This window comes from Ranitomeya variabilis, chromosome 5 (genome assembly GCF_051348905.1).
Source record: "Ranitomeya variabilis isolate aRanVar5 chromosome 5, aRanVar5.hap1, whole genome shotgun sequence".
Lineage (NCBI taxonomy): Eukaryota > Metazoa > Chordata > Amphibia > Anura > Dendrobatidae > Ranitomeya > Ranitomeya variabilis.
Window position 1 is genome coordinate 667,888,483 of NC_135236.1, and position 24,290 is coordinate 667,912,772.

Genomic DNA, 24,290 nt, shown 5'->3' on the forward strand with positions numbered 1-24,290 from the left:
ATGAGAACTTAAGTTTTGTCCCATTTTTGTGATCATCTGACTGTTGAGTGCTCTCGCTGATAGCATACTCTTACCCAAATGTTTTTTAACCTTTTTTACCTCTGTTTTTAGTTCTTGTGTATTTAGGCTAGTTCCGTGTCTGTTCCCGTGATGGTCCGTTCATTCATGCTGCACATTTCTGGAGGAGGTCACCTGTGGAGGTGGAAGATTTAGGAAATAGAATTAAAAAAAGAAGAAAAAGAGGAAAATGAGAAAAAGTATATGAATAGAAGTGAAAAACTGCTCCACTACCACCATCTAGTGGACATTATCTGTGTGATATTCAAATTATGAAGGCTTCTCATGAACTATTACTGCATTAGTTCAATATATGGACTTACTTTATTGCTTTTCCTTCTTTCCATATATACATATATATCACTTTATTATTATGGACATATGTTTTGCACTAAGGAGATTACCATATGCGGCTAATTGTAATATTATATGCATATACATGACATAGAATAGTTTGTTGTCATTTTATTATTTTTATATTTAATAATTCATTATTGTTTTGTGTATATGCATTGAATGTTAATTGTTCACACTCTGAGAATCGCCGATAGCTGCGGCGTTATTAATCCATCGATTGCCGCGCCACTGTCCCTCTTTATTCCTCATTTCCACCCTTTGGTTGTCCCCGTACCTTATATTACCTTATATTATGTTGCGCATGCGCCCGCCTGCTGTATGGTTGGTGAATGGCGATCCAGTGTTTATTGTGGGCGGATCACGTGGGGCCCCACGTGTGCCGTCCCACATGACCTGGATGATTACATCTCCCTTCACCGTACTAGCGGTTGCTATGATACGTACGGCCGTTTCTGGGTCACGGCTGGTGTTTACTTCCGGTTCCTGGCCTATTTATATAGCACATGTTTTATCGGTTATTATGCGCCCCCTGACGAAGGGTTCCGAAACGCGCGTCGGGGCGGACACCGGGACTCTGCAGCTGCCTAGCACAAGACCTTTAGGGTGATGTATTAATCTATTACCTTTTTGCTTTCTCAAAGTCTCGTTCTGTGTGCATATTAATGTTATATTAGCTGGTATGTTATACTGTGTTACTTTTCTATGGCTTTGAGTTATTTTGTAAGACGGGCCATTGTGCCATTGGCCACTTAACCCTGTTGGTTAAAATTGACCCTTAATGTAAACGGCTATACCAAACATTTACTTGCTTTGGGTCAGCAGCTGCCTTCTCCTGGTGTCTTTGTGTGTTACTTGTTTTTAGACATTTATTGGGTGACTGTGTTGTCACCATTGCCTTCTGATATCTGCACTTTAATAAAGCAATTTTATATAAGACATAAAGTTATCCTTTTGGATTTATTTCCTCTCTCTTTGCTACCATGCATAGAGCATTGTTTAAGAGACTTGTGACAATGCAGCACCACAGCTCCCAACCGTCCCGGATCCAGCGGGGCATTTCCGATTTTGACAGTCTGCCCCGCGGTCATGGGCGGGGCATTAGTTTTCCCGCACTGCAATGTCACTCATCCTTCCCCTCGTAGAGCAGCACACCATATATATGGCTGCTCTGTGCTCACAGGACCTGTGATGAGATCACAGGAGTGGAGGAGTCAGGGGTCACGTGATCGGGGCCTCCATGTATGCATGTAGGTCAGGACTCTGCTGGTTGTCATGGTGCTGGATGAGGTAAGTTTATGTGTTGGGTCAGGAGGTGTTTACAGTGTGGATGTAGCAGAGCCGTGTGTGTACGAGGTGTATGGAGCGGAGCCATGTGTGTATAATGTGTACGGAGCAAAGCCGTGTGTGTACGAGGTGTACGGAGTGGAGCCATGTGTGTATGAGGTGTACGGAGCGCAGTCGCATGTGTACGAGGTGTACGGAGCGCAGCCACATTTGTGCAAGGTGTATGGAGCGCAGCCGCATGTGTACGAGGTGTACACAGCACAGCCGCGTGTGTACAAGTTGTAAGTCGCGAAGCCGCGTGTGTATGAGGTGTGCAGAGCAGAGCTGCATGTGTACGAGTTGTACGGAGCTGAGCCGCGTGTGTGCAAGGTGTACAGAACAGGGCCCTGTGTGCAAGAGGTGTACAGTGCAGAGCCGCGTGTGTACGATGTGTATGGAGTGGAGCCGCGTGTGTATGAGGTGTATGGAGCGCAGTCGCATATGTACGAAGTGTACGGAGCGCAGCCGCATTTGTACGAGGTGTATGGGGCACAGCCGCATGTGTACGAGGTGTACACAGCGCAGCAGCGTGTGTGCGAGGTGTACAGAGCGGAGCCCTGTTTGTACTAGGTGTACGTCATGAAGCCGCATGTGTACGAGGTGTATGGAGCGGAGCCACATGTGTACGAGTTGTACGGAGCGGAGCCGCATGTGTACGAGGTGTACGGAGCAGAGCCCCGTGTGTACAAGGTGTACGGTTAGGAGCCGTGTGTGTACGAGATGTACGGAGCGGACCGGTGTGTACTAGGTGTTCGGAGCAGAGCCACATGTGTACGAGGTGTACGGAGCGGAGCCGTGTGTACAAGGTGTACGGAGCGGAGCCGCATGTGCAATGTGTATGGAGCGGAGTCGTGTGTGTGTATGAGGCGTGCAGAGTGAAGCCGTGTGTGCAAGGTGTACGGAGCAGAGTCGTTTGTGTACGAGGTGTACGGAGCGGACGCTAGCTGTGTCGGATAGGAGCCGATATTGCGAGCATCATGTGTGGCCATTATACAGTATGGAGCATAATGTGGTGCCATTATACAGTATGGAGCATCATGTGTGGCTATTAAACAGTATGGAGAATCATGTGTGGCCATTATACAGTATGGAGCATCATGTGTGGCCATTATACAGTATGGAGCACTGTGTGTGGCCATTATACAGAATGGAGCATCATGTGTAGCCATTATACAGTATGGAGCACTGTGTGGCCATTATACAGTATGGAGCATCATGTGTGGCCATTATACAGTATGGAGCATCATGAGTGTTCATTATACAGTATTGAGCACTGTGTGGCCATTATACAGTATGGAGCATCATGAGTGTTCATTATACAGTATGGAGCATGATGTGTGGCCATTATACAGTATGGAGCATCATGTGTGGCCATTAAACAGTATGGAGCACTGTGTGGCCATTATACAGTATGGAGCATCATGTGTGGCCATTATACAGTGTGTGGAGCACTGTGTGGCAATTATACAGTATAGAGCATCATGTGTGGCCATTATACAGTATGGAGCACTGTGTGGCCATTATACAGTATGGAGCATCATGTGTGGCCATTATACAGTATGGAGCACTGTGTGGCCATTGTACAGTATGGAGCATCATGTGTGGCCATTATACAGTGTGTGGAGCACTGTGTGGCCATTATACAGTATGGAGCATCATGTGTGGCCATTATACAGTATGGAGCATCATATGGGGCCATTTTACAGTATGGAGCATCATGTGTGGCCATTATCCAGTATGGAGCATCATGTGTGGCCATTATACAGTATGGAGCATCATATGGGGCCATTTTACAGTATGGAGCACTATGTGTGGCCATTATACAATATGGAGCATCATGTGTGGCCATTTTACTGTATGCAGCACTGTGTGGCCATTATACAGTATGGAGCCTCATGTGTGGTCACTATACAGTATGGAGCACTGTGTGGCCATTATACAGTATTGAGCACTGTGTGGCCATTGTACAGTATGGAGCACTGTGTGGCCATTATACAGTATGGAGCACTGTGTGGCCATTATACAGTATGGAGCACTGTGTGGTCATTATACAGTATGAAGCACTGTGTGGCCATTATACAGTATGGAGCACTATGTGTGGCCATTATACAGTATGGGGCATCATGTGTGGCCATCATACACTATGGAGCATCATGTGGGGCCATTATACAGTATGGAGCATCATGTGTGGCTATTATACAGTATGGAGCCTCATATGTGGCCATTATACAGTATGTGTATGCAAAGGAAAAAAGGGAAGGTGAAAAATTCAGCTCATCAGTTTGAAGCAGAAGTCCTTCTGTGCAAGTTTGCTCAGGAACAAAAGTCTTGATTGACTCAGAATGAAATTCACACAAGGAGGTGCCTGGATTAGAGGCGTTGTCCACAACAGAAAAAAAATAGGAAGTAAATCTCCAGTGTGACACTTGGATAAAAGCTCAATTTATTTAGACAAATCCATTAAAATCCTTGTTTCATAGTGGTACAGCAAATGATGGGGTACATGATACGACCAACGGGTTTTGACCTTATACAGTACGGCGCATCATGTGTGGCCATTATACAGTATGGAGCACTGTGTGGGCATTATACAGTATTGAGCACTGTGTGGCCATTACACAGTATGGAGCACCATGAGTGTTCATTATACAGTATGGAGCATGATGTGTGGCCATTATACAGTATGGAGCATCATGTGTGGCCATTATACAGTATGGAGCACTGTGTGGCCATTATACAGTATGGAGCACTGTGTGGCCATTATACAGTATGGAGCATCATGTGTGGCCATTATACAGTGTGTGGAGCACTGTGTGGCCATTATACAGTATGGAGCATCATGTGTGGCCATTATACAGTATGGAGCACTCTGTGGCCAAAATACAGTATGGAGCATCATGTGTGGCCATTATCCAGAATGGAGCATCATGTGTGGCCATTATACAGTATGGAGCATCATATGGGGCCATTTTACAGTATGGAGCACTATGTGTGGCCATTATACAATATGGAGCATCATTTGTGGCCATTTTACAGTATGCAGCACTGTGTGGCCATTATACAGTATGGAGCACTGTGGGGCCATTATACAGTATTGAGCATCATGTGTGGCCATATGTTTTTGTTTATAATTATTGTTTATGAAACAATGTGATTAGCAGTGCTAAATGTGTGTTGTTGGGGCGTGGATATGGGTGTGGTCAGAGGTGTGGCCTAAAATATGCCGCTGCGCGCCGCCGCAAACTTTGTCCCTCTCTCACTTCTTCAAAAGTTGGGAGGTATGAATTCACACATATCCTGACACTATCACTGGAGATCTTGTCAGCCAGTAGAATCACTTTACTATATCACTGAATACTCAGTGTTCTACCTCAACAAACTCCAGGACTTGTTATTATATCCAATGTATGACTGACCTCAGGGGTGGATTAAGGGTAGCCAGGGCCCCGGGCTGTTCAGACACTGTGGGCCCCCCCCCTGGTCATGTGACGGGGGTCATGTGACGGGGGTCATGTTATACCCGAACCAGATTATTCCAGAAAAATGGCCGGGCCCTACTCTACTGTAACCTATTAAATATTTGTTAAAATCTGCAATACAATTTAGGTATATTTTAACCAATAATATCACATACAAGGAACAAATACCACCGCGCCATGACCAGACCACAAATTACAACCACAGTGATCGAATAATATCGCATACAAGGAACAAATGCCACCGCACCATGTCAAGACCACATATTACCACCACTTGCACTTGGTGACCAAATAGCACATTCAAGGGACAAATACCACAACACCATTTCCAGACCACATATTACCACCACATAGTGACTGAATACTACAATACTGATCAGTAATTTAAAAAAAAAACAAAAACACAATACTATCACCATAAGTGCCAGTATTCACAGGAGATCTGTACTTAGTATGCAGTGTCTGTGTACAGGTAATACAGTGATCACTGGTGACATTGTACACAGGACCTCTGTATATAGTATACAGTGTATAGTGTCAGTGTATAGGTAACACTGACTCACCAGTGATGTCTCTAGGTGAAGTCCTTCATCTTTCATCCAGCACAGACCGCCATCATTTCTTCCAGCCAGGACTCGTTTCTGCAGGAAATAACACAGTTATCTCGAGCTCCGCTTGCAGAACACATTACTTAATTTTTCACAACTTCTACATTACACCACATGGAGAAAAAAAGGCGATATAGTGTCACTCTGCACAGTAACAGGACCGCCCCCCCCCCATTTAAAACGGTATACTCAAAAAATAAAATAAATACAGCACTGCAGTAATAATATCCCTTAATTAGCCCCTATGGTAATAATATTCCCCACCCTGGCCCCGTGTGTCTCATTCCTGGCTCCAGCCATATGTTCTCGCATCTTGCCCTCATGAGTATCCATTCTACACCATATGATCTCCCCATCTTGCCCCATCTGTCTCCATCGTATCCATCCTGCCCCATGATCTAATCCTGCCCCATGTCTTTCATTCTACCCCGTGTCTCCAATCATGCCCCGTGTCTACATTCTGCCCATGCCTCCAGTCCTGCCCCCAGTGTGTCCAGCAATCTGCCCCAGTATGTTCAGCATATTGCCCCAGTGTGTCCAGCATATTACCCCAGTGTGTCCAGCATTGCCCCCAGACAGTGTCTCCAGCAATCTGCCCCAGTGTCTGACTCCAGCATATTACCCCCAGTGTGTCCAGGATTGCCCCCAGACAGTGTGTCCAGCAATCTGCCCCAGTGTGTCCAGCATATTACCACCAGTGTGTCCAGCAATCTGCCCCAGTATGTCCAGCATTGCCCCAGTGTGTCCAGCATGTTACCACCAGTGTGTCCAGCAATCTGCCCCAGTATGTCCAATTGTCATTGTCCAGCAATGCCCCAGTGTCTCCAGCATTGCCCCAGTGTATCCAGCATTGCCCCCAAACAGTGTGTTCAACAATCTGCCCCAGTATGTCCAGCATATTGCCCCAGATTATCCAGCATTGCCCCCAGTGTGTCCAGCAATCTGCCCCAGTGTCTCCAGCATATTACCCCCAGTGTGTCTAGCAATCTGCCCCAGTATGTCCAGCATTGCCGTCAGTGTGTCCAGCAATCTGCCCCAGTGTCTCCAGCATTGCTCCAGTGTCTCCAGCATTGCCCCAGTGTCTCCAACAATCATCTGCCCCAGTGTGTCCAGCAGTCTGCCCCAGTGTGTCTCCAGCAATCTGCCCCAGTGTCTCCAGCAATCTGCCCCAGTGTCTCCAGCAATCTGCCCCAGTGTCTCCAGCAATCTGCCCCAGTGTGTCCTCCAGCATTGTCCCAGTGTGTCCTCCAGCATTGCCCCAGTGTCTCCAGCATTGCCCCAGTGTCTCCAGCAATCTGCCCCAGTGTGTCCTCCAGCATTGCCCCAGTGTGTCCCGCAATCTGCCCCAGTGTCTCCAGCATTGCCCCAGTGTCTCCTCCAGCATTGCCCCAGTGTGTCCAGCAATCTGCCCCAGTGTCTCCAGCAATCTGCCCCAGTGTCTCTAGCAATCTGCCCCAGTGTCTCCAACATTGCCCCAGTGTCTCCAGCATTGCCCCAGTGTCTCCAGCAATCTGCCCAGTGTGTCCAGCAATCTGCCCCAGTGTCTCCAGCAATCTGCCCCAGTGTCTCCAGCACTGCCCCAGTGTCTCCAGCAATCTGCCCCAGTGTGTCCTCCAGCAATCTGCCCCAGTGTGTCCTCCAGCATTGCACCAGTGTGTCTGCAGCGCCCCCACTGCCGCAGGGCCGAGGGGTACCCGGTACCGGGCCTCTGAGTCTCTGCTCTGGGGGTTGTCACGGTGGCTAGGCCCGGTCCGTGACCCTGCTGAGGGGCGCCCCAAATAATAGGTGTGGATGGTGGTAGTGGTGCGGTGCAGTAAATAACGAGGACACCAGGTTGCAGTCTCTTTACCTCTTTACTGAAGGCTTCTGGGTCCTCAGTCCGGAATACGGTTAACCGGGCTGCGCAAGTCCGGCCGGTCCGATGGCACCTTCAGAGTTCCCGTTGCAGGTGGAAATCTGTGCCTACCTTCTAGCGCTTGTGTGTTGTGGTCCTCCCCTGCTGTGCTTACGGGATAGTCCCCACAACTGTTGTGTCTGTTCCTCGTGTTCCCTCACAACAACTCGATTCTGATGTTCTTCTTATTCTCGTCCCCCAGATCTTATGGTAGGACGCACCCGTATGACGGGAAGGCTCGGAGCTCTTCCGGGACCCTAGAGTCGCCCCTCTCCAAAGGTTGCCCCCTATGTCTGCGTAGGTGATGTAGGTGAGACAGCCAGCCTATAGCCCTCTGTCCTGCCGTTGGTTTGAAGTAATGCTTAGAGCTCTGTACTTCCTTGGCGTTCCAGCCACCGGTTATCTATGCCTCAGTAGGATGTTGCCTCGGTCTAACAGCACGACTCCTACTGGTATTCTCCCTGTTGCGTTGATCTCGTTTCTCACTCAGCACAATAAATCTCGCTTCTTGTCCTTTCTTAGGGCACCGCCGCTATGAAGTGCATGCGCGGTCCCGTAGCTTTCTCTCTAATTGCCAGGCCTCTGTCAGGATCCCACCCCTGACAGGGACCCTACCGAATCTTCCCCTACAACACCCTCTGCCACAAGGTGTTGCCTGGTTCCAACCCAGTCAGCGTTCTCTCTAACTTCCTGCCTAACCCCCAGTTTTACCAGACTGTGAGGAGTGGCCTAATGAATAATACCCTTAGCTCCCCCTGGAGGCCAGACTGTGAAATGTATTGGTGTATGTGATACCTGGTCAGATGAACTCCTTCAGTGCCATCAGACGTACCATAGCCCCCCATAGCGGCGGAGCCACAGTACTGCAACGACCAGGACTCTGGGGCTCTGAATGTCCATCAATCTGCCCCAGTGTCTCCAGCATTGCCCCAGTGTCTCCAGCAATCTGCCCCAGTGTGTCCTCCAGCAGTCTGCCGCAGTGTGTCCTCCAGCATTGCCCCAGTGTGTCCAGCAATCTGCCCCAGTGTCTCCAGCAATCTGCCCCAGTGTGTCCAGCAGTCTGCCCAGTGTGTCCTCCAGCATTGCCCCAGTGTGCAATCTGCCCCAGTGTCTCCAGCATTGCCCCAGTGTCTCCAGCAATCTGCCCCAGTGTGTCCTCCAGCAATCTGCCCCAGTGTGTCCTCCAGCATTGCCCCAGTGTGTCCAGCAATCTGCCCCAGTGTCTCCAGCATTGCCCCAGTGTCTCCAGCAATCTGCCCCAGTGTCTCCAGCATTACCCCCAGTGTGTCCAGCAATCTGCCCCAGTGTCTCCAGCATTGCCCCAGTGTGTCCAGCAATCTGCCCCAGTGTCTCCAGCATTGCCCCAGTGTGTCCAGCAATCTGCCCCAGTGTCTCCAGCATTGCCCCCAGTGTGTCCAGCAATCTGCCCCAGTGTCTCCAGCATTGCCCCTGTGTGTCCTCCAGCATTGCCCCCAGTGTATCCACCGTTATCTTATAAAAAAAAACAAAAAAAAACCCAGAGTCTCCTCACCTGACCAGCGCTCCAAGCGGCGAGCTCCCTCCAGCAGCGCACACTCGCCGGCGACTGACAATGACGTCAGACGCCGGCGACGTGTGCGCTGCGGCCGACTTCAGCTGCCAGCCTCCAATTGGCTGGCGGCTGTTGTTAACTATTGACGTGCGGGCGCGCGCCCGCACGTCAATAGGAAACCGCCGTAGCGCCAGAAGGGGCCCGGTGAGCAGATGAGAAGGGGCCCGATACGGGGCACTTAAATGCCGGCGGCGGCGGGCATACTCGGGCGGATTATCAGAGGGTCAATCTGTGCGGTAGCCCAGGGCCCCCCCACACCACTGGGCCCTGGGCTACCGCCCATATTGACCCTCTGATAATCTGCCCCTGACTGACCTCCCCTTCTGTCTATACTGGGATAACACATCCCCACACTCCAACTCCCTGATTTACTGCCCTCCACATCCCAGTAATGTCCTCCTGAGGTAAATCCTCTCCTGCTCATCACCTGAGGATATTGAAATCCTTCTGCTGTTTCTGAATGATTCCTTTTCTTTTTTGTCCAGATTTCAGTTTTCAGGTCGTCTGATATAAGGAGATTATTAGAAGCTGTGGTTACATCCCATAACATAAATTCAAAGCCATGAGTCTGACCAGACGTGTCTGACCATCTTAGAAATTGCATATTTTAAATTGCAGATTTTTAATTGCTATGAATTAGACTAGAATTGGACTGGAATTGACTGGAAGATAAAGGAATAGAAAACTACTATAATGTTTCGCTTTCTGTTAACATTCATCCCCATACTACTTTATTTCTTCCTATCTCCAGTAATCCCTCCACCTAGTAAGGAACTAATCATTTCTTCCTCCATCCTCCCCAGCCACCTCACCTCCTCCACAGAACTATTCCCCCACATACAATCCTTTCTCTCCAGACACACACGGCCACATCATGTCCTATCCTGCTCCCACCTTCTAACGCTCTGTCTGCTGCTCCTCATTGCTGGTGACATATCCCCAAATCCTGGCCCTCCTCATCACATCCCCACACTCATTTCTAATCCCCTGCCACGATCCTCTACACATCTTCGCAACCACAGTAACCTCATACCCATTCATCCAGCCCCCACTCCCCCAATTTCCCTATCTGGAGCACTATGGAACGCACGCTCTGTCTGCAATAAACTGTCATTTATCCTCGACCTCTTTATCAATAACAAATTCTCCTTCCTCGGCATCACTGAAACCTGGCTCACCCCCTCTGACTCAGCCTCTCCAGCCGCGCTTTCCTATGCTGGATTCCACCTCTCTCACACCCCTCGCCCCAACAGCAAGCATGGCGGAGGAGTTGGTTTTCTCCTGTCAGATAACTGCTCCTTCACCCCAATCCCACTTCCGCCCTCTGTTATCCTCCCTTCCTTTGAGGAGCACTCCGTGTGCATCTACTCCCCCTCCAACCTGAAACTGGCTGTCATCTACCGTCCCCCAGGGCCAGCCACCACCTTCTCTGACCACTTCACCACCTGCCTACTCCATTTCCTCACCGCTGACATCCTCACTATCATCATGGGCGACTTCAACATCCCCATTGACACTCCCCTCTCAGCTGCCACTAAACTTCTATCTCTCACTTCCTCCTTTGGCCTTGCTCAATGGTCTTCTACAGCCACTCACAAAGATGGTCACACACTGGATCTCATCTTCACCCGCCTCTGCTCCCTATCTTAGCTCTCTAACTCACCTCCTCTTCTTTCTGACCACAATCTACTCACATTCTCTCCACTCCTTGTCTACAATCCCCACCCCACAAACTTGCACACCCTCGCAGAAATCTTAAACACCTTGATCTACACTCACTCTCTGAATCCCTCCTCCCTCTCACAGACATAAGCTCCCTACACAATGCGGATGACGCTGCCGCTCTATACAACACCACAATAACTGCAGCTTTGGAATCTCTTGCCCCTCTCACACATACCAAAGCTCGCAAAATCAACAGACAGCCCTGGCACACCCGCCTGACCAAAGAACTGAGGCGAGCTTCCAGGACTGCAGAGCGGAGAGGGAAAAGATCCCACTCCAACGAGCACTTCATCACATTCAAACAGTCCCTCACTACTTTCAAGACCACACTCGCCACAGCAAAACAAACCTACTTCTCATCTCTTATATCCTCCCTGTCTCACAACCCCAAACAGTTATTCAACACCTTCAATTCTCTCCTCCGTCCCCCAGCACCTCCTCCCTCCCCACTCATCTCTGCTGAAGACTTTGCCTCATTTTTCAAGCAGAAGATTGAGAACATCAGAGACAGTTTTAGTCGACAACCCCCAGAACCCTTCCTCCCAACTACCCAGCCCTCCACCTCCAAAACCAACTTCTCCACCATTACAGAAGACAGACTCTCCACTCTACTCTCAAGATCACATCTCACCACCTGTGCACTTGATCCGATCCCATCCCACTTCATCCCAAACCTCGCCACAGTCTTCATCCCAACCCTAACCCATCTCTTCAACCTATCACTAACAACTGGTGTTTTCCCCTCAAGCTTTAAACATGCCTCAATCACACCTATCCTCAAAAAGCCCTCTCTTGACCCATCCTCTGTATCTAGCTATCGCCCTATATCACTTATTCCCTATGCCTCCAAACTACTGGAACAACACGTCCATCTTGAACTGTCCTCCCATCTATCTTCCTGCTCCCTCTTCGACCACTTTCAATCTGGCTTCCGGTCACACCACTTCACTGAAACTGCCCTAACTAAGGTCACCAATGACCTATTAACCACCAAGAGCAAGCGGCACTACTCTATCCTCCTCCTCCTTGACCTGTCCTCTGCCTTTGACACAGTGGACCATTCCCTGTTGCTGCAGACCCTCTCATCCCTTGGCATCACAGACTTGGCCCTATCCTGGATCTCGTCATACCTAACTGACCGGACATTCAGCGTCTCCCACTCACACACCACCTCCTCACCTCGCCCACTATCTGTCGGAGTCCCGCAAGGTTCAGTCCTAGGGCCCCTGCTCTTCTCCATTTACACCTTTGGCCTGGGACAGCTCATAGAATCTCATGGCTTTTAGTATCATCTCTATGCTGACGACACACAGATCTACATCTCTGGACCAGATATCACCACCCTTCTAACCAGAATCCCTCAATGTCTATCCGCTATTTCATCCTTCTTCTCCGCTAGATTTCTAAAACTTAACATGGACAAAACAGAAATCATCGTCTTTCCCCCTTCTCACACGACCCCCCCCAACGAACATATCCATTACAGTAAACGGCTGCCCACTCTCCCCAGTACCACAAGCCCGCTGTCTTGGGGTAATCCTCGACACTGATCTCTCCTTCAAACCACATATCCAAACCCTTTCCACTTCCTGCCGCCTCCCACTCAAAAATATTTCACGGATCCGTACATTCCTAAACCAAGAATCTGCAAAAACCCTAGTCCATGCCCTCATCATCTCCTGCCTCGACTACTGTAACCTCCTGCTCTGTGGCCTCCCCTGTAACACTCTCGCACCCCTCCAATCTATTCTAAACTCTGCTGCCCGACTAATCCACCCCACTATTCCCCGGCCTCTCCCCTCTGTCAATCCCTTCACTGGCTCCCCATTACCCAGAGACTCCAGTACAAAAGCCTAACCATGACATACAAAGCCATCCACAACCTGTCTCCTCCATACATCTGTGACCTCGTCTCCCGGTACTTTCCTGCAAGCAACCTCCGATCCTCACAAGATCTCCTCCTCTACTCCCCTCTTATCTCCTCTTCCCACAATCGCATACAAGATTTCTCTCATGCATCCCCCCTACTCTGGAACTCTCTACCACAACATATCAGACTCTCGCCTACCATCGAAACCTTCAAAAAGAACCTGAAGACCCACCTCTTCCGACAAGCCTACAACCTGCAGTAACCACCGATCGACCAAACCACTGCACGACCAGCTCTATCCTTACCTACTGTATGCTCACCCATCCCTTGTAGATTGTGAGCCCTCGCGGGCAGGGTCCTCTCTCCTCCTGTACCAGTTATGACTTGTATTGTTCAAGATTATTGTACTTGTTTTTATTATGTACACCCCTCCTCACATGTAAAGCGCCATGGAAAAAATGGCGCTATAACAATAAATAATAATAATAATATGTCTGCAGGAACCTCCACATAGATCCCGCTCCTTATACCTGATATTACGTCACATAATGTGTGTAATGTGTGTGATCACAGCCACATCCAGGTCATCTCCGTCATGGGGCTGTTTATCATGTCCCCCTGTGTCCTCATCACCTCCCTCCTCCTCAGGATCACACAAGTCACCGGTGTCTGGATCCTGTAAGACAGTCAGTGGATCCGTCATGTTACACAGCTCCTCAATGTGTCTCATCTTCCTGGACAGCTCGTCCTTCTTTATTTCCAGCTGATGGATCAGAGCAGACAGTGACAGTGACTCTTCCTTTTCCTGCCTGGAGATCTCACTCAGGACCTTCTTCTCCAGGTCGTCCAACCGTCTCCTGATGTCTGTACACAGGGCAGTGACTCTCGGCTTCTCCAGCTGCTTTTTCTTGAGCTTTTCTCCTGCTCCGGACTCTTTCCTCAGTCTTTACTCTCTTTGTTGTCAGTTTCTGCAAAACTTTTCTCAGTTTCTACAACAAAAGAAAGAAACATATGCAGCACTCACCCAGCTTGCTTGAAACTGTAGTCTTTAATAGTCGAATCAGCTGGTTACAATCATTGCATACAGTTCGGCAGAAAATGGTGAGGATGGGAGGATGGCCATTTCACGCGGTATGCGCTTTTACCGCTTCTTTACTGCGCAAAACGGCCGTCGTCCCATCCACACCCCCCGCACCCTCACCGTTTTCTGCCGAACTGTATGCAATGATTGTAACCAGCTGATTGGACTATTAAAGACTACAGTTTCACGCAAGCTGGGTGAGTGCCGCATATGTTTCTTTCTTTTGTTGTGGATTTGAAGACTGAGTTATTCCATATATATATGCTGAGCACCATCTCACCAGTGGGGCGTAACGCCGCATGTCACCAGGAAAATTGGAATAAAAGGGTGTGAATTGAGACAAATTTCCTCTATTGTCGGCTGTGTTCCTAGTGCCATTCAGTCTGCTGTTGCTTTTATTTCTCAGTTTCTCCTTCTTCTCAGAGGCCTCATCCAGCATCTCCACCCGGTTTCCGAATGTTCTCCGGCCAAACTGCAGGACACACAGATACAAGCAGCGTCCTCGGTGCAGTAATATTCCAGGATCTTCTCATGGACAGAACATTTCCTTTTCTCCAGAGAAGTGCTGGGATCAGATAAGACGTGTTCTGGTGATTTGCTGTGAGCTCTCAGGTGTTTATCACACAGAGAAGCCTCACAGAGTAGACAGGATCTAACAGCAGGTACAGGAGAGTCCACACAGTAAGTGCAGTAGATCCCAGTGATCTCCTCTTGTTCTTGCTGAGTAATCAGGAAACGTTCTGCGACATTATGGAGATTTATGTTCCTCATCAGTGCCGGCCGCACCCGAAATCTTTTTCTGCATTCAGGACAGGAATAAACTCCAGACCCGTCCTGTGTATCCAGCACACGACCAATACAGACCCGGCAGAAGTTGTGTCCACATCTCAGCGTTACAGGGTCCTTAAACGTCGATAAACAGATGGAGCAGAGCAGCTCGTCTCTCAGATCAATAGATGCCATGGCTGACGGAAGAAGAGAGAAAATAAACTACAATTATTTAATACTCAGAGTAAAGTTTGGGTTCAGCTATGTAGACACAGGATACAGAAAAATTATAACAGGTATTCAGTCCTCTATATATGGTGTATGAATATGTTCAGGGCCGGTATCAGCACCCGGCACATGTGGGCAAGTGCCGGGGCCCTGAGCAGGCGGAGGGGCTCACTCACCATCGGGGTCACTCACGTGCTATGGGGGCCCTATCCCCCGCTGCTTGCTCCAAGCCCCGAGATTTGTGATACTCACCTCTCCCTGTTTCTCGGCTGCGGTGTCTTCCGTCCTCTGATTGTGACGTTTCAGGTGAGAGGGCGCGATGATGTGATTAGTGTGCGCCCTCTGCCTGAACAGTCACGGCGCAGAGAGCCAGAAGACGCCGAGGAGTCGGACAGCGTCGAGAGGTGAATATTTTTTTATTCTTTTTTTGACCCCTTTACCCCCAAAGGTGGTTTGCATGTTAATGACCGGGCCAATTTTTACAATTCTGACCACTGTCCCTTTATGAGTTAATAATTTTGGAACGCTTCATGGATCCTGGTGATTCTGACATTATTTTCTCGTGACATATTGTACTTCATGACAGTGGTAAAATTTCCTTAATATGACTTGCAATTATTTGTGGGTAAAAAAATGAAATTTGACGAAAATTTAGAAAATAATTGCGCAATTTTCCAACTTTGAATTTTCATGCCCTTAAATCACAGAGATATGTCACACAAAATACTTAATAAGTAACATTTCCCACATGTCTACTTTACATCAGCACTATTTTAGAACCCCTTTTTTAGTAGGGAGTTATAAGGGTTAAAAGTTGACCAACAATTTCTCATTTTTACAACACCATTTCTTAGGGACCACCTCACATTTGAATTCACTTTGAGGGGTCTATATGAAAGAAAATACAAAATAAGTGACACCATTCTAAAAACTGCACCCCTCAAGGTGCTCAAAACCACATTCAAGATGTCTATTAACCCTTCAGGTTCTTCACAGGAATCTTTGGAATGTTTAAAAAAATGAACATTTAACTTTTTTTCACAAAATATTACTTCAGATCCAATTTGTTTTATTTTTCCAAGGGTGACAGGATAAATTGGACCCCAATAGTTGTGCAATTTCTTCCTGAGAACGCTGATACCCCATATGTGGGGTAAACTACTGTTTGGGCGCATGGCAGAGCTCGGAAGGGAAGGAGTGTCGTTTGACTTTTCAATGCAAAATTGGCTGGAATTGAGATCGGATGCCATGTCACGTTTGGAGAGCCCCTGATGTGCCTAAACAGTTGAAACCCCCCACAATTGACACCATTTTGGAAAGTAGACCCCCTAAGGAACTTATTTAGATGTGTGGTGAGCACTTTGAACCCCCAAGTGCTTCATAGAAATTTATAATGTGGAGCCATAAAAATAAAAAAGCATATTTTTTCACAAAAATGATTTTTTGCCCCCAATTTTTAATTTTCCCAAGAGTAACAGGAGAAATTGGACTCCAAAAATTGTTGTGCAATTTGTCCTGAGTACGCTGATACCTCATATGTGGGGGTAAACCACTGTTTGGGCACACGACAGACCTCGGAAGGTAAGGAGCGTTGTTTGACTTTTCAATGCAAAGTTGGCTGGAATTGAGATTGGACGCCATGTCACGTTTGGAGAGCCCCTGATGTGCCTAAACAGTGGAATTCTCCTAATTCTAACTCCAACGCTATTTTTTCACAAAAATGATCTTTTCGCCCCAAATTTTTTATTTTCCCAAGGGTAACAGGAGAAATTGGACTCCAAAAATTGTTGTGCAATTTGTCCTGAGTATGCTGATACCCCGTATGTGGGGGTAAACCACTGTTTGGGCGCATGGCAGAGCTCGGAAGGGAAGGAGCGCCATTTGACTTTTCAATGCAAAATTTACTGGAATTGAGATGGGACGCCATGTTGTGTTTAGAGAGCCACTGATGTGCCTAAACATTGAAACCCCCCACAAGTGACACCATTTTGGAAACTAGACCACCTAAGGAACTCATATAGATGTGTTTTGAGAGCTCTGAACCCCCAAGTGTTTACTACAGTTTATAAGAGCCGTGAAAAAAAAAAATTTTTTTTACACAAAAATTATTTTTTAGCCCCCAGTTTTGTATTTTTCCAAGGGTAACAGGAGAAATTGGACCAGAAAAGTTGTTGTCCAATTTGTCCTGAGTACGCTGATACCCCATATGTGGGGGGAACCACCGTTTGGGCACATGGGAGGGCTCGGAAGGGAGGAGCGCCATTTGGAATGCAGACTTAGATGTAATGGTCTGCAGGCATCACATTGCTTTTGCAGAGACCCTAATGTACCTAAACAGTAGAAACCCCCCACAAGTGACCCCATATTGGAAATTAGACCCCCAAGGAACGTACCTAGATGTGTTGTGAGAACTTTGAACCCCCAAGTGTTTCACTACAGTTTATAACGCAGAGCCGTGAAAATAAGAAATCTTTTTTTTTCCACAAAATTATTTTTTAGCCCTTAGTTTTGTATTTTCCCAAGGATAACAGGAGAAATTGGACCCCAAAAGTTGTTGTCCAATGTGTCCTGAGTACGCTGATGCCCCATATGTTGGGGTAAACCCCTGTTTAGGCGCACAGGAGAGCTCTGAAGGGAAGGAGTACTGTTTTACTTTTTCAACGCAGAATTGGCTGGAATTGAGATCTGACGCCATGTCGTGTTTGGAGAGCCTCTGATGTGCCTAAACAGTGGAAAACCCCAATTATAACTGAAACCCTAATCCAAACACACCCCTAACCCGATTCCCAACGGTAACCCTATCCACACTCCTAACCCTGACACACCCCTAACCCTAATCCCAACCCTATTCCCAACCGTAAATGTAATCCAACCCCTAACCCTAACTTTAGCCCCAGCCCTAACCCTAGCCCTAACCCTAGCTCTAACCCTAACCCTAGCCCTAACTCTAGCTCTAACCCTAATGAGAAAATGGAAATAAATACATTTTCTTAATTTTTTTATTTTTCCCTAACTAAGGGGGTGATGAAGGGGGGTTTGATTTACATTTCTAGGGGATTTTTTAGCAGATTTTTATGATTGGCAGCCGTCACACACTAAAAGATGCTTTTTATTGCAAAAAATATTTTTTGCGTTACCACATTTTGAGAGCTATAATTTTTCCATATTTTGGTCCACAGAGTCATGTGAGGCCTTGTTTTTTGCGGGACGAGTTGACGTTTTTATTGGTTACATTTTCGGGCACGTGACATTTTTTGATCGCTTTTTATTCCGATTTTTGTGATGCAGAATGACCAAAAACCAGCTATTCATGGATTTCTTTTGGGGGAGGCGTTTATACCATTCCGCGTTTGGTAAAATGGATAAAGCAGTTTTATCTTTTGGGTCAGTACGATTACAGCGATACCTCATTTATATCTTTTTTTATGTTTTGGCGCTTTTATACGATAAAAACTATTTTATAGAAAAAATAATTATTTTTGCATTGCTTTATTCTGAGGACTATAACTTTTTTATTTTTTCTTTGATGACGCTGTATGGTGGCTCATTTTTTGCGGGACAAGATGACATTTTCAGCGGTACCATGGTTTATTATATCCATCTTTTTGATCGTGTGTTATTCCACTTTTTGTTTGGCGGTATGATAATAAAGTGTTGTTTTTTGCCTCATTTTTTTTTTTTACGGTGTTCACTGAAGGGTTTAACTAGTGGGACAGTTTTATAGGTTGGGTCGTTACGGAAGCGGCGATACTAAACATGTGTACTTTTATTGTTTTTTTTATATTTAGATAAAGAAATGTATTTATAAGAACAATATATATATATATGTTTTTTTTAGGAATTTTTAGGAATTTATTTTTTTATTTTTTTTACACTATAACATTGCCCCAGGGCATCATGTTATAGTGTAAGATCGCTGATCTGACACTTTGCTGTGCACTGTGTCAGATGAGTGATCTGACATACACAGAGCAATGAGGCTTCCCGGCGCCTGCTGCAGGAAGGAGGAGGTAAGAGACCCTCGCAGCAACGCGATCACATCACGTTGCTCCGGGGGTCTCAGGGAAGCTCGCAGGGAGCCCATAGTGCCGGATGTCAGCTGCGATAGTCAGTTGACACCCGGCCGCGCTTCCCCCAAGAGCGCGGCCGATCGCATATGACGTACTATCCTGTCCTTGGGAATTAGGGCCCACCCCACATGGACGGAATAGTACGTCTAATGGCAGAAAGGGGTTAATTATTGTGTTTAATAAAGAATTATTGATTTTATTAAGAGTTCTCCAAGTCTTTTTGATAGGATAATTTAATTGTTGATTCAGGAGAATTAGTATTTTGTGCCCAATACTATCGGATATACCTTTTATGTATGCACTTTATTGATTTCTGTAGCATAATTAATAGTGCTGGACATTCCCCTCAATGCACAGATAAGGAACTTCTGTGAGGAATTGGATAGTAAAGCCCCCGTCACACTAAGCGAGGTCGCTAGCGAGATCGCTGCTGAGTCACAAGTTTTGTGACGCAACAGCGACCTCAGTAGCGATCTCGCTATGTTTGACACGTAGCAGCGACCAGGCCTTTGCTGTGAGATCGCTGGTCGTGTCGGAATGGCCTGGACCTTTTTTTGGTCGTTGAGGTCCCGCTGACATCGCTGAATCGGTGTGTGTGACACGGATTCAGCGATGTCTTCACTGGTAACCAGGGTAAACATCGGGTTACTAAGCGCAGGGCCGTGCTTAGTAACCCGATGTTTACCCTGGTTACCAGCGTAAATGTAAAAAAACAAACAGTACATACTCACCTTCGCGTCCCCGGCGTCCGCTTCCTGCACTGACTGAGCGCCGGCCGTAAAGTGAAAGCACAGCACAGCGGTGACGTCACCGCTCTGCTGTTAGGGCCGGCACTCAGTCAGTGCAGGAAGCGGACGCCGGGGGACGTGAAGGTGAGTATGTACTGTTTGTTTTTTTTACTTTTACGCTGGTAACCAGGGTAAACATCGGGTTACTAAGCGCGGCCCTGCGCTTAGTAACCCGATGTTTACCCTGGTTACCCGGGGACCTCGGCATCGTTGGTCGCTGGAGAGCTATCTGTGTGACAGCTCCCCAGCGACCACACAGCAACTAAACAGCGACGCTGCAGCGATCGGCATCGTTGTCTGTATCGCTGCAGCGTCGCTAAGTGTGACGGGGCCTTAAGAATGGTTTTGAAAATTGTTGAGAGGATGCCATTCCTTCCTTTGCCACTAAATGGCAGTGTAATAATAATAACAATAATAATAATAAAATAATATAATAATTTGAAAAAATAATAATATAATAATAAAAATAATAATAAAATACTACTACTACTACTACTACTACTACTAATAATAATAATAATAATATAATAATAACAATAATAATAAAAAAAATAATGATAATAATAATAATATAATAATAATAAATTAAATTCAGCTTTGAGCGTTTTTTTTTAAGCTTAACAATAGAGATTTATAACTATATCCTCTTCTTTTATTTGAACTATTTGTGGTCTGATTAGATATTTTTATTTTGATTCCACTTTGGGAAATATTACGTGAAATTCCACATTTATATATTTCAGGCAACTTTTTTAAGTATAATCCTGCATAAATAGTATTTTGATCTTACTGTTACCGCATCTTCCCTAAACGCACCATGTGTGCTCCAGTCGTGCACTACCTGACCATCTCTATGCTTTAATGGATTAATATCGGGTGTAATAAAGATTTGTTCATTATTAAATAGAGGTCTCCAGTTTTTTTGATCGGATGATTTAAATAGGAAAGAACCTGGACATGTTTGGTGTCTGCGAACTCGTAATGACCTGGAGAACGGTAACGGCAGCTCAGTTTTAGGATTTAGGGAACACGGTAAAAAAATCAAAATTGTGGAATTGCACTTTTTTTTCAATTTGACCGCACTTGGACTTTTCCCGTTTTCCAGCACACTATACAGTAAAATAAATGGTGTCGTTCAAAAGTACAACTCGTCCCGCTAAGAAATAAACCCCTCACACGGCCATATTGATGGAAGTTAAAAAACAAACACAGAAGGCGTGCGTGCTTTTCTGTCTGAGCTCCCTTCTTCCCAGAGACATGACTTTCTGTATATACTGTGTACGCTCCATCCGGATTTATATTATATTCGTTACAATTAGAAGTTTGAAATGTTCCTATAAAAAGTTGTAAAAGAAACTCGGAAAACACAAATAAAAATGAATAAAAGTTGAAGAATCTGAATGTATCAACAGAAGAACTTCCATAAATAAGATTCTGGACTCGCACATCGCTCCTTAATGCTCGTCCTAAGGACGTTTCCCACTGATCGAACTGATTTTTTTCTCTTATTTGAGCAGCTCTTACCTTGGATCCTGCTTTTCCTCTGCCGGCTGCTAGTGATGTGGAGGAGACTTGGAGCAGTGTGAGCAAGTGGGGAATGGTTGGCAATGCTTTGTTGTGACCGGGCTCCTCCCACATAAACACATACATTACTTTGATTGGCTGCTCAGTGTAGTGAGTGCACTGCTCACATGATCTGTGATTGGCTGCTCAGTGAAGTGAGTGCACTGCTCACATGATCTGTGATTGGCTGCTCAGTGTAGTGAGTGCACTACACATATGATCTGTGATTGGCTGCTCATTGTAGTGGGTGGACACATGGCCTCTAACAAGGCCAAGCTTTTAACCCCTTAAGTATGCAGTCATGGAATGCTACTTTTTTTTATTCTCTTTCATTTTCTCCTCCCCTTCTTCTATGAGCTGTAACTTTGACTTTGTCAGTGGTGAAATATAAAATGTTGTGTGGGCTTGTGGTGTTTTTTTATTTTATTTGGGTAAAAAAATTGAAAAATTCATAACTTCATAAGAAAAAAAATTACTAGAGCTGATATTTTCCACAACATCTGGGACTTCTATATGTTAAATGTTGGGGCACATATGATGCTTTGATTGCTTTTTAATGCATTTTATTTGTAGCATTGTGACCAAAACCCCACAATTCTGGCATAACATTTTTTTTCTCTTTTATAATTTTTACAGATCATGTTAATTTTAGATTTAAATAGATTGTACTTTTGTGGACAATTTTATACTTAAAAATATAAAATAAAATCTTTATTAGGGCTCTTTCACATGTCAGTATCTCCGGGACGTGTGGTGACAGTTTCCACACGCACCGGAGACCGTGACACACACACAAGCCATTGAAATGAATGAGTTCCCAGCACCAGCAGAAGATAATGATGAGAGTAGTAGTCGGATCCCACTGTCTCTACCTGTAAAAATAAGGAATTATACTCACCTGTCCTAAATGTCCCCCACTGTAATCCATGCGTCCGATCATGCAGAGGAGCTGGGGAGAATGACGCCTGCAGCGAGCGGTGTCCTGTCACTCACTGAGGTCCAGGGTCACTCGCTGCAAGGCGTCATTTTCGCCGGTTCCTCTGCATGAGCGGTCAAGAGCATTACGGGGGGACAATTAGGACAGGTGAGTACATGGATTTTTTTAAATTTTATTCTTATTTTTACAGTTTGACACCACTTTCATCATGGCCCCCGCTGGTGCTAATCGCAGCAACCCCCAACCTCCGTGGCAAGGTAGGGATACTACCAGGCCAAAAAATAGGGTCAGTACCCCAGGTGTCCTTGTATGCGATATGTCTAGTTGACAAACTAGACCCAATTACGGCTTGCTCTGAGCAACCAATACCCCTGATCCCAACTATTCAAAATATTTGTGAATTCAGTACCTTACTAGATAAGATTTATATCCATTCAGTGTATCCATCATTATGGCTCATTAGGAAAAAACTTTTTTTTTTATAAGGCAAAATGGGGTTAAATATTAATGAGAAACAACTAGGAAAAAAAAACTAAAAAAAATAAACTTTTAAGTTAATTGCAGAAAAAGTATATGTGAGTATATACAAAACTCTTTAAAAAAAAGGGACTATAAATGGGTTAATTGTAATATCAGGAACAATAATACACAAAAGCTGGAAGAGAGAGAGAGAGAGAGAGATTCCCAGACTGGAAAAATGGGTTAAATTAAATGAATAGAAATTCTCCCACGCATGCTCAGTTTCAAAAGACGGAATCCGTCTCAAACGACGGTCAGCGACGGATCCTGCACCCATAGGCTTCCATTATAGCAAATGTTGCTGTCAGACTTTGACGTACAGAAAAAACGTTACTATGTCAGTTGTCTCCAGCCGACGGATGAAGAATTTACTCTGGAAACAGAAGGCCATCCGTCCTCTTTATTTAGTAGCAGCTTAGTGTGTTTCAGTCATTATATATTGGAAAGATGGTGTATGGCGGTGACATTGGTCTTTGTATAGAGTGTTTTGTTATGTGGAGGTGATGGTAATATTATGCAATTGTTTTGTAAGGAATTCAGTGATTGTGATGAATAAGAAATGTTCACATGAGAATTGAGGGAACTAAATTGAATTTACTTAATAAAAGATAAGAAATAAACAGTCACTGAAATAACAGAGTAAAATAAATACATGTGCATCAAACCCAAGCAGCAATCAGCCTGTGTGTCCATTTCCAATCTCTCTCTTCCCCAAGGTTCCATCATCTTTTATATGTTAAATTGTCCATTGAACCTTATGTAAAGGCTTTGGTCTCCCGTGGTGTGTGCTGGAGACTTAACAGCTCCCAACTTACATAGAATTAACATATACAGGATAACATCTAATTAGTGTGGACTCATCTTTGAATGTCCAAGAAGTTCTAGTTCTCCTCCTCTCCGAAGAAGAGACAATTTGCATCTTTGAATATCAAAAGGCTCCTTTGTTAGAATGTAAGTGTCAAGATTGTAATAAAAACCTGTTATTGGCCGTCCCTGGTAGAAGACACCAGTAGGACTACAAGATTATATAGTGAAATGATTGGAACATATCAATAATTAGTATTGATTAATTGGAGTGTTGAAACCAATAAAAATAACTCTTACTGTACAGTTATGTAATCGCTGTGTGGTGGTGATGGTGGTGGACATTGTGGATTGTTTTGGCTTTTTATTGTAGTAATTTTGATAATATTGGTCTTTGCATTGTGTGATATTGGTTAGCAGCAGTGGTATACTGTAATGATATATGGATAGATGCTATTTTAAATGGCTGTAGGGGGTTCATATGGAGAGACATGTACTTTTAGGCTTGGGCCCCTGATTTAGGACCCTAGCAACACCCCTGCCATACGGTGTGTTTACATGTCTGTGTTTCTAGAGATGTATGTATGTTTCTAAGTAAGCTCAGTTATGGCACCATATCTAAGCAGTA